The following is a 14,713-nucleotide window of genomic DNA, read 5'->3' as shown; positions in this document are numbered from 1 at the left end:
ATTTATATGCAAAGTAAATCATAAGAAATGCCAGGCTGGATGAAGCACAAGCTGGAATCAAGATTGCCAGGAGAAATATCAATAACCTCATATATGCAGAGGATACTTCCCTAATGGCAGAAAGTGAAGAGGAACTAAATAGCCTCTTGATGAGGGTGAAAGAGAAGAGTGAAAAAAACTGGCTTAAAATTCAACATTCAAAAAACTAAGATCATGGCATCTGCTACCATCACTTCAGGGCAAATAGAAACACTGACAGGTTTTGTTTTCTTGAGCTCCAAAAACACTGCAGACAGTGACTGCAGCCATGAAATTAAAAGACGCTTGCTCCTTGGAAAAAAAAGCTATGAAAAACCTGGACAACATTTTAAAAAGCAGAGATATCATTTTGCTGACGAAGGTCTGTATAGTTCAAGTTATGGTTTTTCCACTAGTCATGTACAGATGTGAGAGTTGGACTGTAAAGAATGCTGAATGCTGAGAATGGATACTTTTGAACTGTGGTGCTAGAGAAGACTCTTGAGACAGCAAGGAGATCAAACCCATCAATCCTAAAGGAAATCAGTTCTGGATATTAATCAGAAAGACTTATGCTGAAGCTGAAACTCTAATACTTTGGTCACCTGATGCAAAGAGCTGACTCACTGAAAAAGACCCTGATGCTGGGAAAGACTGAAGGAGAGAAGGGGACGACAGAGGATGAGTGGTTGGATGGCATCACTGACTCAGTGGACATGAGTTTGAGCAGGCTCTGGGAGATGATGAAGGGCAGGGAAGCCTGGAGTGCTACAGTCCATGGGGTCGCAAACAGTCAGATACGACTTAGCAATCAAACAACAACAACTCATGTCACCACTCACGTGTATATTTTCTCCATACAAAAACCCTCATTTCAATTTAAAAATGACTTGTATGACTTATTGGGATATACATACACCTTCCTTGAGCAAAATCTTCTGGGCCAAAGTGTCTGACTTTCAAACATTTGGAACATGGATATTACTGACTTCTAGAATTACACACAGTTCATTTCCTCATTCTCTTTGGAAAGAAACTAAAAAGTGAGAAAGACAAATGATATGTAAACAAGAATTCCCCTCAATTGTCATATACGGAGTAGAATGCCACACTCGTTGCCAGCTCATCAGCAGTGCAGAGGTAGCAGTGTAAATATTAATTTAGCAAGTCTGCTGCTTTGCATTTTATGAGACAACCAGCACAATTACACTAATGACGGCAATCGACACTCAAGAAGACCTGACAGTCGAGTTGAACATTGTCTACAACAGATCCACCGGCCCCCATAGGACTGCACTTTCCTTTTTTAGTGTTATGTCATAAACTATCCTCCATGATTCTGCTTTTAGGGGAAGAAATGTGCACAGTCTATCTCAAGTCAAATTATAAGAAGGAATATGTAATGTAAGTTCTCAGCCACTACACCTGATATTGTTTGGTTGGTTTTTCAAGAATACTAGCTGTCTAACTAGAATCAACCCCATCCGGCAAGGCTAGCTAAAGGCAGGTTGGAGGGCTCACTTGCAGCATCTCTGATTTAGAAGTGCTGGAATGGAACCTGAGAATCTACAAGTACAGCTGATCCTGCTCTGGAAGAACCACACTTAGAGCACAGGGCTTAGAAGGAATATGGAAACAGGTGGGGCAGGAACACAGGAAAACCACACCCATCCCTAAGCTCAGTGGTCCCACACCCAGACAAGTCCAAGTGTGGCAAAGAAGCCAAATCTGACCCCATGTTGAAAACTGTTTCTTTGAGTTGCTTTTCATTGCTTTTGTTATTATAATCATGTGGAATGCCTTGTCTCAAAGGACCTGCCCCTCTGCCTGACTGTAAACTAAAGTGCCTTTGCTCAGCTCAAAGAGAGATAATCTGACCCTGCCCACCTGTGAATAGAAGAGATTAACACACTCCTTCCAAAGGCTGGTGATGTTTTTCAAGATTGAAGAGCCTTTCATTTTACTTCCCCACTGCCTCTTCCTCTCTATTCTGCCTTGTGACTTTAATTCCTCCTCGCTTCTTTCTCTCTGACTCCACAAGAGAAACTGGCATCCAGACCATGACAAGATGCTTCCTCTGAGACATTAGTCTACCATCTTCTCAGTCAGCTAGCTTTCCGAATAAAGTTGTTTTCCTTGTCTCAACACCTTGCCTCTTGGATTCACTGGCCTGTAGTGTGATAAGCAGAGTGAGCTTGGACTTGGTAACAGAAGTCTGTAGGTCTGCAGGGCGCTTGGCAGAGTTGCACATCACTCTCTCTCAAAGATTCCTTAATACTCACTAGCACAGGATTCTATATTCCATTGTTGGAAATGGCACACAGGACATGATCCTAGCTCTCAAGTGGTAATAGAGTTATATGATGAAGCAAAAACACCAAAATCTAAGTGGATGATTTTATGAAGTAGTCAATGGGAGGTCACTGTTTAATGTTTCCAGTTATGTATGCTTCAAAATTTCATACTAAAAATTTTAACGCCCACACTTTTTTTTTTGGACACTTGGGTTATGTGATTTGGAACATGCTGGAAAAGTCCAAAGGTGACAGCTAGGAGAGGGGGAGGAGAAGAATAAGTTTTAAATAAGGTCCTGGGAAGCTGGGGCCCCACTAGATGGGCTCTGGTTCAAGCTTTTCTACTAGGAAGTCATTCACAAAGGCCTCCACAATGGTGGGGGTGATCTCCTCCACGTCCATCATGTACTCGGCCTGAGCTGACATGTCCAGAATGGTGAGTAAAGGGGCAGCCTTGGGCAGGTTGGCGTAATCTTGCAGGGAGTCAGTCATGTCATCCTCCCCCTGCCACAAAGAACAGGAGCTGTGCCTCCTCCTCTTTGGCTTTGTACTTGGCAATGATCTTCTCAGCTATTGGCTGGATCAGCTGCTTGGCCGCCTCCAACTCCTCCTCATCCTCAGAATATACTATCAGGAGGAGGCAGGGGCCCTCCTTAAGCTGCACGTTGGAATTGGAGAGCTCCAGCACGGGCTTGGGGTGCCACGGCTGCCCAATCTCATTTTCAATTTGTGAGTACAATCTAGCATGACCCCACAACTCTTTGACTTTAAGTGTATTATACTTTTCCCCAAAATGTTTTAAGGGACTACATAAATAACATACGCCTGACACACATCTAAAAATATTTTCAACACTGGGGTGGTAAGGGTTGGGAACTGATCTGTCAGTGGGTCCACGTGCCCATGTGTGTATCTGTGTGCACGTGAGATGTATGGGAGAAAATGGATGAGGAGCTAGCTGTGTCACTGATGGGCTCTCCGCATGAAAGAGGTGGAATACAGGAAAAAAAGTTTAAAATACTTGACAAACTGGATGAAACAGGATTGCATTTGGCTGCAACCAACAGAAAACTCAACGTATATAGATTTATTTTGTAAGAAACCAAATTCTTTAGGTAAACAGTTGAGGCCTGTTGCAGTTGGTCAAAAATGATGTTAAGAACCAGAGTTCTTTTCCTTTTCCTGCTTTGCGTTCCTGATGTGTGTAACTTTAATCCGCACAGTCACAAAATGGCTACTGCATCTCTGGACAATACACATACTCTCTAAGCAGTAAAAACAGAAAAGCTATAAAATTCTTGAGATTTGGCTTTTATTCAGTAAGTGAAACTTTTCTCCAAGAGTTCTTACAATCTCTTGGCCAGAAACATACCACTTAGCCCCCTCTGAAACATGGCCTCTTCCAACATACAGAATAGAGAACAGGAGTAAGTTACTGGGAATGCATTTTGACTGAGAAAACAGTATCTGTCAAGCTTATGTCCTAGGAAATGTCAATATAAACTCTCCCTACTTCTAGCAACTTCTCATAAAATAGTGGCAACAACTATTAAGGACACAAAATCACTATGACCAATAAGACAAACTTAGGAATTCCCCAGGCAAGAATACTAGAGTAAGCTGCCATTCCCTTCTCCAGGGGATATTCCTGACCCAGGTATTTAACCCGGGTCTCCTGCATTGCAGGCAGATTCTTTACCGTCTGAACCACCAGGGAAGCCCAGGAAATCTTCAAATAACATCAAATTCTGAAAAATCTACCCCAAATGTTGAAATTTAGGTTAAGGAGAGACTTGTGTGTCAATTTGGATGGGGGATTGCCTCACTGAGAATTCCATAGAGCAGAGGATCCAGGCAGGCGGCATTCCACAAAGCTGTGTTTGGAAGCCTCCTTAACTGTGTGCCACCCTGAGAGCTGTTTAACTAAAACCCACCGTGGGAAATACCACAGCTGGCGACGACCACTCAGAGCCATTCTGCATAGCTCATTAGGCTGTTTCAGAAGCCTGCATGCTCTCTGGGTAGTAGCAACTGTCCGCAAATTCGCTCTCATTCCGGGCTGTGTTTGAAGGCAAATTATCTATTCAGCCAGACTCCTTTGCTTGCACATGAGGAATCACAATGAGAAGGTACATATCAGGTTGCAATTTCAGTGCCAAGCAGTCTTGGAACAGAACTGAGCCCTGATCTGATTCTGCCCCTCCATGCTTTAGCCCACTCTCATCTGCCATAAACCAAAATTAAGTGTATTTCCAACTTGTGGAGGTATGTTGTTTCCATCCAAACTGGAGGCAGAACTCATCCCAGATACCATAAAGAAAGTGTATTTTCAACCCCATCAAATCAGTAGTGAATGGGAGGTATCAGGTATCAGACTGATAACTTTTAAAAGTCTTTGCCCAGATTACCTACTGATTGAAAAGATTTTTTCAGTTTCTTTTGCTGACTTGTGTTCTCTCTTCTCACTTAATTACCTTACTAGACTAGACATCCTGACATGCTTCAGAATTAAAACAGAAGCCATACAATCATTTCTACAGTTCAGCCCACTCAGCACACTACTGGCAAATTGTAAAAAGTACAAAGGTATCCTAATGCTGATGTTTACTTATTGGCAAGTTCAATTCCCAGGCTTATAGTCATCAATCCTTCACCTCCAAGCAACCTGTCCCGTTCTGGGAAGACTCTGAACACACAGAGTGACTCTTGCTGTGTAATGATGACAGGGAAAGTAAGCGTGTCACACCCTTGTCAGCCAAATCTGTGTGTTGATTACTGTGGAATTCCTCTCTCAAGTCCCTTCCAACTTCTAAATGGGAGAAAAAGCTAGATGCATTTCCCAGATGCCCTTGCAACTATGACTCTGAATCTAAATTAGTTTTCTCTTTCCAAAGGCACACACAGGGGATTTGACAAGGAAATGCAGGAATAATAAAAAAACATTTTGTTCATCCAGAAGGCAGCAAGAAAGGAGAGGAAAAAAATAAAATGGTAGGACAAACAGAAAACAACTTGTCAATATGGCTGCTTTATACCTCAATGGGCACTTTTGTTAAATATAAATGAGCTAAATATGCCAATTAAAAGACAAGGACTGGCAGACTTTTCTTTTTTAAAGAAAAACTAAGTTGCTTACAAGAGATATTCCTTAAATTCAAGGCACAGAAAGGTTGCTGACTAATGGAGAGACTTTTTGGTCGTCCAGTGGTTAAGATTCTGCCTTGCAATGCAGGAGACATAGGTTCAATCCCTGGTGGGGCAACTAAGATCCCACTTGCCATGGAGCAACTAAGCCCATGTGACACAACTAGAGAGAAGCCCGAGAGCTGCAATGAAAGATCCTGCATGCCACGATGAAGAGCCCGTGTGCCTCCACTAAGACCCGACGCAGCTAAAATAAAAATAAATATTTAACAAAAATCATCAACGGATATATGGTTGAAAAAAAAAGAAAGAAAGAAAGGGGGGGGGGGAAGGTCTAACAGAGTGGGCTGAATGGTGGCTCCAAAGACATCAGGTCCCCATCTCTGGGATCTGAACTGTTACCTCATGTGGAAATGTAGGTGTAGGAAATATAGGAAATGTAGGTTACCTCTGCAGATGTAGGTGAATTAAGAATCTTCGGATATGGAGATTATCCTGGATTATCTAAGTGAGACCTAAAGGTCATCACATGTATACTTGTAAGAGGGACACTGAGGAGCATTTGATACACAGACTAGGAGAAAGCTGTGTGATCAGGAGGCAGGAGCTGGAGTGATACAGCCACAAGCCAAGGGATGCTGGTAGCCACCAGGATTTGGAAGGGATTCTCCTCCTAGAGCCTCTTGGGGGAGTTCAGCCCTGCTGACACCTTGATTCAGCCAGGGCTTTCAGACTTCTGGGATCCAGAGCAGTGAGACAATAAATTTACTTATTTTAAGACACTAAATCTGTGTTCATGTCTTTCAGATGCTCTAAGAAACAAATGCAAATGGAGAATGGCATGCCTTATAAAACCAAACAAAAGAAAACTAGTGTGACTCTAGTTTTGCTAGAGTTACAATCTCTAGTATTGTCTCTTGCCAAAGAGGGGGCATTGCATAAAAATAAAAGGAAAAGAAAATTGAGAGGCATCTTTCTGCTTTGCTTGCCTTTTCTCCTGGAAAAGTAAGGTCTTGGAATCATCAAGCTTTCTGGAGATTTCATGCAGGTTCTGTGAGCATGAATGCTGTCAGTAATTAAACAATGTGAAAACATAATCACCAAATAGCCACAGAGCAGAACACCAGCAGGATACCAAGGCACTGAGATACATTAGCCAGTGTGGTCTTAACTCTATGACCCACCAGGGAAGGAAAGGAATCTAGACACACATATCTTTAAGGAACAATGCTTCAAATCACCTAAGTCTGGATCCTTCCATGGAGTGAGGCAAGGTGCCCACTAAATTTCTTTTTCACTAAATATCCACCATCCACCACAGGTCTTTCTCAGAGACACACAATGAACACGTCCCTTGACATACGCTGTTTGAGTCTGTTTGGGCCAATCTAACAGACATACTAGTGACCAGGCTGCTTATCAACAAAAGGAATTTCTCACAGTTCTGGAGGCTCTGAGCCTAAGATCAAGGTGCTGGCAGATATGGTATCTGGTGGGGACCCATTTCCCAATTCATAGATGGCTGCTATTTGCTGTGCTAGACAAGGGAGAACACTGGAGTCTCTTTTATAAGAGCATTAATCCTATTCATAAGGCCTCTACCCTCATCACCTAATTACCTCCCAAGGGACCCATCTCTAAACACGGTCATACCGGGGGTGAGGATTTAACATATGGATTTGTGGGGAGAAACACATGTTCAATGTGTGACAGACTTTATTTTCTTGGGGTCCAAAATCACTGTGGATGACTATAGCCATGAAATTAAAAGACACTTGCTCTGGAAGAAAAGCTATGATAAACCTAAACAGCATATTAAAAGCAGAAACATGACTTTTCAAAGGCCCACATAGTCAAAGTGATGCTTTTGCCAGTAGTCATGCACACATATGAGAGTTGGACCATAAAGAAGGCTGAGCACCGGAGGATTGAAGCTTTTGAACTGTGGGGCTGGAGAAGACTCTTGAGAGTCCCTTGGACTGCAAGGAGATCAAACCAGTCCATCCTAAAGGAAATCAGTCCTGAATATTCATTGGAAGGAGTCAGGCTGAAGCTGAAGGTCCAACACTTTGGCCACCTGATGTGAAGAGCCGACTCATTGGAAAAGAGCCTGATGCTGGGAAAGATTGAGGGCAAGGGGAGAAGGGGGGCAAGCAAAGGATGAGATGGTTGGATAGCATCATGGACTCAATGGACATGAGTGTGAGCAAATTCCAGGAGATAGTGAAGGACAAGGAAGCCCTAGTGTGCTGCAAGTCCACAGGGTCGCAAAGAGTCAGAGACATCTTAGTGACTAAACAATAGCACACGTTCAGTCTATATATTTCCATGAGGAATGTGTGTTATCTTATTGCGCCCTGAATCACATCCCAACCTCCATGAAGACACGCAGAAAGGATCAACACATACTTGTTAAGTGAATAATGCAGATCAGCATTAACAGTGGCCCCAGTCAAGTGGCTCTATGGTGCACACTGAGCTCTTATGAGACCATTCACAGTGTAGTGCTCATGAGAGAATAATATTCTGTCAGAACAAATGGTCGTGTGGGACACTACCCAGGGCTTAGACCATGAGGGTAGATCCCTCAGGAATGAGATGGCTGCTGCTATTGTTTAGTTGTTAAGCTGTGTCTGACTCTTTTGTGACCCCACGGGCTGTAGCACATTAGGTTCCTCTGTCCATGGGATTACCCAGGCAAGAATATTGGGGTGGGTTGCCATTTCCTCTCCAGGGCATCTTCCCGAGCCAGGAATAGAACTCACAGCTCCTGCATAGCAGGCCAATTCTTTACCTACCTCTAAGCCACCAGGGAAACCTAGGAATAAGATGACAGGGTTCCCTCACCTCTGCCACCCTGTGAGCTTACAGACAAAATGGCTTCCTATGAATCAGGAAGCTGGTCCTCATCAGACACCAAATCTGCCAGCACTTTGATCTTAGACTTCCCAGGCTCCAGAACCCTGAGAAATAAATGCTTGGTATTTATAAGCCACTCAATCTTCCAGCACTCATAGCAGTACAAATGGACTAAGACACTTGATAAGCCTGTTATGTGAGGAAAGAGAGACCCTGTAGACAGGATCTGGTGGGAGGCAAGATAAGAAAAGATACAGCTAGAATAGGGAAGAAAAGAATGCTGACCAACTCGGTGGAGTACTGGGCTCTCAGCAGTGGAAGTGACTGAGGAACAGTTAAAAACAACAATAGGTAAAACTGAACTTTAAGTATATTTTAAATGCTGTGGTATAAATCTCTTCATCATTACTAATCTTAAGTCATTTATGATTAAAAAAGTCTTGTAAGAGAACTGTCTGGAACCATAGGAATACATGCACACAAATTCAAGGAGAACATCACATTTCCACAGGTGGAGGAAGAGTTCTCAACATCTGAACTGGCAGGAAGATCTTGGTTGAGATACAAGTCACATTGGTAAGTGACCTTCTCAACTGAAATCATACCATGTTGTCTACCATTTAGCCTAGTCCTTTCCTTTGGACCCACAGGAAGCCAGAATATACCCTCTGACCTGTGGCCACCCAACAGATGGCCTTCTCTCTACAGGTAAAGCTGGCCTCTCTCACTAGAGACTCAGCTTTGTCTCTGACACTGAGCTCCTGTCCAGCAGACACACTACATATTTCAATTTATTTAATGGAAATAAAAACAAAAATAAACAAATAAGACCTAATTAAACTTAAAAGCTTTTGCACAACAAAGGAAACCATAAGCAAGGTGAAAAGACAGCCCTCAGAATGGGAGAAAATAATAATAACAAAACAACTGGCAAATAATTAATCTCCAAAATATATAAGCAGCTCATGCAGCTCAATATCAGAAAAATGAACAGTCCAATCAAAAAGTGGGCAAAAGATCTAAACAGACACTTCTCCAAAGAAGACATAAGGATGGCTAATAAACACATGAAAAGATACTCAACATCACTCAACATTAGAGAAATGCAAGTCAAAACCACAATGAGGTATCATCTCACACAGGTCAGAATGGCCATCATCAAAAAGTCTACAAACAATAAATGCTAGAGAGGGTGTGAAGAAAAGGGAACCCTCTTACACTGTTGGTAGGAATGCAAACTGGTACAGTCCTATGGAAAACAGTGTGGAGATTCCTTAAAAAACTGGGAAACTGGGAATAGAAATGCCATATGACCCAGCAATCCCACTGTTAGGCATATACACCAAGGAAATCAGAATTGAAAGAGACACATGTATCCCAATGTTCATTGCAGCACTCTTTACTAAAGCTAGGAGGTGGAAGCAACCTAGGTGTCCATCAGCAGATGAATGGGTAAGGAAGCTGTGGTACCTATACACAATGGAATATTATTCAGCTATAAAAAGGAACACATTTGAGTCAGTTCTAATGAGATGGATGAACCTGGAGCCTATTACACAAAGTGAAATATGCCAGAAAGAGAAAGACAAATACTGTATATCAATGCATATATATGGAATTTAGAAAGATGGTATCTATGATCCTATATGCAGGGCAGCAAAGGAGACACAGACAAAAAGAACAGACTTTTCATGTGTTTGTTAGCCATTTGTATGTCTTCTTTGGAGAAATGTCTGTTTAGTTCTTTGGCCCATTTTTTGACTGGGTTGTTTATTTTTCTGGTATTGAGCTGCATGAGCTGCTTGTATATTTTTGAGATTAATTCTTTGTCAGTTGCGTCATTTGCTATTTTTTTCTCCAATTCTGAAGGCTGTCTTTTCACCTTGCTTATAGTTTCCTTTGTTGTTCAAAAGCTTTTAAGTTTAATTCAGTCCCATTTGTTCATTTTTACTTTTATTTCCATTACTCTTGGAGGTGGGTCATAGTGGATCCTACTGTGATTTATGTCAGAGTGTTTTGCCTATATTTTCCTCTAGGAGTTTTATAGTTTCTGGTCTTATGTTTAGATCTTTAATCCATTTTGAGTTTATTTTTGTGTATGGTGTTAGAAAGTGTTCTAGTTTCATTCTTTTACAAGTGGTTGACCAGTTTTCCGAGCACCACTTGTTAAAGAGATTGTCTTTCCTCCATTGTATATTCTTGCCTTCTTTGTTGAAGATAAGGTGTCTATAGGTAAGTGGATTTATCTCTGGGCTTTCTATTTTGTTCCATTGATCTATATTTCTGTCTTTGTGCCAGTACCACACTGTCTTGATGACTGTAGCTTTGTAGTAGAGCCTGAAGTCAGGCAGGTTGATTCCTCTGGTTCCATTCTTCTTTCTCAAGATTACTTTGGCTATTCGAGATTTTTTGTGAAGTATTTGCTCTAGTTCTGTGAAAAATACTGTTGGTAGCTTGATAGGGATTGCATTGGATCTATAGATTGCTTTGGGTAGTATACTCATTTTCACTATATTGATTCTTCCAATCTATGAACATGGTACATTTCTCCATCTATTTGTGTCCTCTTTGATTTATTTCATCAGTGTTTTATAGTTTTCTATATATAAGTCTTTTGTTTCTTTAGGTAGATTTATTCCTAAGTATTTTATTATTTTCATTGCAATGGTGAATGGAATTGATTCCTTAATTTCTCTTTCTGTTTTCTCATTGTTAGTGTACAGGAATGCAAGGGATTTCTGTGTGTTAATTTCACATCCTGCAACTTTACTACATTCATTGATTAGCTCTAGTAATCTTCTGGTGGTGTCTTTAGGGTTTTCTATGTGGAGGATCATGTCACCTGCAAATAGAATTTTACTTCTTCTTTTCCAACCTGGATTCTTTTTATTTCTTTTCTTCTCTGATTGCTGTGGCTAAAGTTTCCTTAAAAAACTGGAAATAGAACAGCCATACAACCCAGCAATTCCACTGCTGGGCATACACACTGAGGAAACCAGAATTGAAAGAGACACAGCACTGTTTACAATAGCTAGGACATGGAAGCAACCTAGATGTCCATAGGCAGACGAATGGATAAGAGAGCTGTGGTACATATACACAATGGAATATTACTCAGCTATTAAAAAGAATCCATTTGAATCAGTTCTAATGAGGTAGATGAAATGGGAGCCTATTATACAGAATGAAGTAAGTCAGAAATAAAAACACCAATACAGTATATTAACACATATATATGGAATTTAGAAAGATGGTAATGATGACCCTATATGTGAGACAGCAAAAGAGACACAGAGGTAAAGAACAGACTTTTGGACTCTGTGGGAGAAGGCGAAGGTGGGACGATTTGAGAGAATAGCACTGAAAGATGTGTATTACCATATGTGAAATAGATTGTCAGGTCAGGTTCAATGCATGAGACAGGGTGCTCAGGGCTGGTGCAGTGAGACAACTCTGAGGGATGGGATGGGGAAGCAGGTGGGAGGGGGCTTCAGGATGGGGGACACATGTACACCCATGACTGATTCACGTCAATGTATGGCAGAAACCACTGCAATATTGTAAAGTAATTAGCCTCCAATTAAAATAGATAAATTAATTTTTAAAAAAAAGAACAGACTTTTGGATGCAGTGGGAGAAGGTGAGAGTGGGATGATTTGAGAGAATAGTGCTGAAACATGTACATTACCATATGTAAAACAGATGATCAGTGCAAGTTCAATGCATAAAGCAGGGTACCCAAAGCCCATGTTCTGGGACAACCCAGAAGGATAAAGTGGGGAGAGAGGTGGGAGGTGGGGTTCAGGATGGAGGGGACACATGTATACCTGTGGCCAATACATGTTGACATATGGCAAAAATCATCACAATATTGTTAATGTAATTATCCTCCAATTAAAATTAATTAATAAAAAAATAAAGCACAAAGAGAACAAAACATCCCAGAAGTAGCTGATCCATCCTGTGAGTACCAAGGTTGCCTCAGATCATATTGACATGTGTGCTGCCATGACACCAATGAATAAACATTACTGAACCAGCAGCAAATTGAAAGCTCACACCACGGTTCAGTATGCTGCTTCTAACAGATGCCCCCCATCCTGTTTCCAGGACCTGGCACTTAAGAGTTTTCTTTGGACCAAGTTTTGGACCAAGTTTTCTTTGGACTCAGGAAATTACAGTCATCCCTCCTAAATTTAGTCTTGCATTAGACCAGTTATTCCAGGCAGTTCAAATTATTTTAGAAACTGATTCTTTTACCTTTTAAATAATTCTCGCAAAATTTATCCCAATTTGTGATTCATGAACTCTATCCAAGAGCCTGTGACACACACATAAAGACATCTCTGCAAGTTAAACAGTAAATCTTAGGTACAATGATCCACCCAACCTCAACATTTGCCTCCTGGTTCCTGTTGCTCTGAGCTGGCCTTGAGGACTTCCATGCCCAGGAGCCTCTGGACACCCACTGTGTGTGCAAGCCTTGAACCTGATGAGCAGCTGTGAAAGTGTATAATGTACACAACATTCCCCAGTGATTAGCACAGTGTCTTGCATGGAGCAAACACTCTAACAGCCTGCAAAGTAGTGCTCCACATATTCCTCTATTTCTTGCCTCATGGAAAACTAGCAGAACTGATACATGAATCAAGGTGAACATGATCTCCACCTCGAGATAACTCAATGTGCTATACAAGGAGACAAAACAAGCCTGATTATTGCCAAGCTGTCCTTTCTTCTGCTTATTCAAAAACTTGTAAATGTCACCCAATTTGTTTCTCGCCAGCCAGAACTTTCACTCAGGCTTCTGTCATCATCAGATTGAACCTTTTAGAGTTTGTGATGTGGAGTCACAAAAGACAATGACAAAATTGGAAAGGCAGAGGGGAGAGGACAGGAGACATCAGGACAGTGCTGCAGGAAAGGAAATGATGGGAGCTGGGAGAGAAAGGAACAGAGAGTTCTGGGGTGTAAGGGAAATGAAAGGAAATTCTAAGAAACAGGGCAACGTACTATTTCCCTCTTTTTTAGTAAGTCAGAATCTCAGGTGAATTTTTTCAATTATTTTGGAATAGTCCTTCGGTCCTTGGTCCATGCTTCCTTGATCATGGCAGAACTCAACCTGAATCACATGCATCTCTAACTTTTATATGTCTGCCCTTTATAGAATGCCTCCATTTCAATTCATCTTCTGGTGGAAGAAAAATGTTCACATCTTTGCTTTTACTCTTCTTTTAATTTTGCCAAGAATACTGCTGAAGGAAACATGAAAAATGGACTTGTGGTTCAATAGTTACAGTGTCTGAAGTTTATTTTAAAAAAGTGAAGATCAAATAGGCTATCACCTTCCTCATGTAATTGTATTCTAAAGTGATCCAAAAAGCTCCATGCCGTCAAAATGTTTCCTCAATGTCCACTCATCTAACCTCTGATTCCCACCTTTTGAAAAACAATAGATACATAAAATCCTATAATATGTAAGCCCATATATAGTGCCTCAGTGGTAAAGAAGCTGCCTGCCAACGCAGGAGACTTGGGTTCAATCCCTGGGTCAGGAAGATCCCCCTGGAGAAGGAAATAGCAACTCACTCAGTACTCTCGCCTGGGAAATTCCCATGGACAGAGGAACCTGACGGGCTATAGACCTTGGAATCACAAACAGTCAGACACAACTTAGCAACTAACAGCAACACATTTATATATTATATATTACATATATATATAATGTATATATAATATACATGTACATTATATACACATGTATATATAATATACATGTATATATAATATATATACATAATATAATGTGTATATAATACACAATAATGTGTATATTATAATGTATATATAATGTGTGTATATATATATGATGTATGCATAGTGTGTATATATACACATGGGATTAAAGTATTATCTCCTAAAATAATCTTATTAGGGAAAATAGCATTTCCTGGCATCTACTACATGTCAGATACTTCATGTGCATTCTTTCATTTCTTTCCTATGACATGGGACTTATTTCAACACTATAATAACTAGTACAGGTTGAATCATATCCCGCAAAAGGCTGTGTTGAAATCTTCACTCTCATCACTTCAGTGGGATCTTATTTGGAAACAGGGTCACTGCAGATGTGATTAGTTAAAACAAGGTTGTACTAGGGTGGGATGGGCAGTCCCTTCATCCAACAAGACCGCTGTTGTCTTTACAATAAGACAGACACAAAAGGAGAAGATAGACATGTGATGAGGAAATCAGAGTCTCAAGCCATCCATCTCCAAGCCAAGGAACACCAAGGGATGCCAGCCAACAAACACCAGAGGCTGGAAGAGGTAGAGAAAAATTCTCCCTTTAGGTTTCAGAAGAAGCCTGTTTCTTGGTTTTGGACTTCCAGCCCT

At 41.1% G+C, this 14,713-nt stretch overlaps 1 protein-coding gene and 1 pseudogene across 1 annotated transcript in view; both read right to left on the bottom strand.

The window, feature by feature from the left end:
• LOC145521035 (uncharacterized) overlaps nt 1–14,713 on the bottom strand; it is a 520,776-nt gene that overhangs the window by 132,243 nt on the left and 373,820 nt on the right. The window lies entirely within an intron of this gene.
• On the bottom strand, nt 2,628–4,365 carry LOC145521036 (nucleoredoxin pseudogene; annotated as a pseudogene).

This window comes from Giraffa tippelskirchi, chromosome 9, assembly GCF_054371585.1.
Source record: "Giraffa tippelskirchi isolate mGirTip1 chromosome 9, T2T-mGirTip1v1.2.pri, whole genome shotgun sequence".
Lineage (NCBI taxonomy): Eukaryota > Metazoa > Chordata > Mammalia > Artiodactyla > Giraffidae > Giraffa > Giraffa tippelskirchi.
This window is presented reverse-complemented; position numbering and strand designations above follow the sequence as displayed.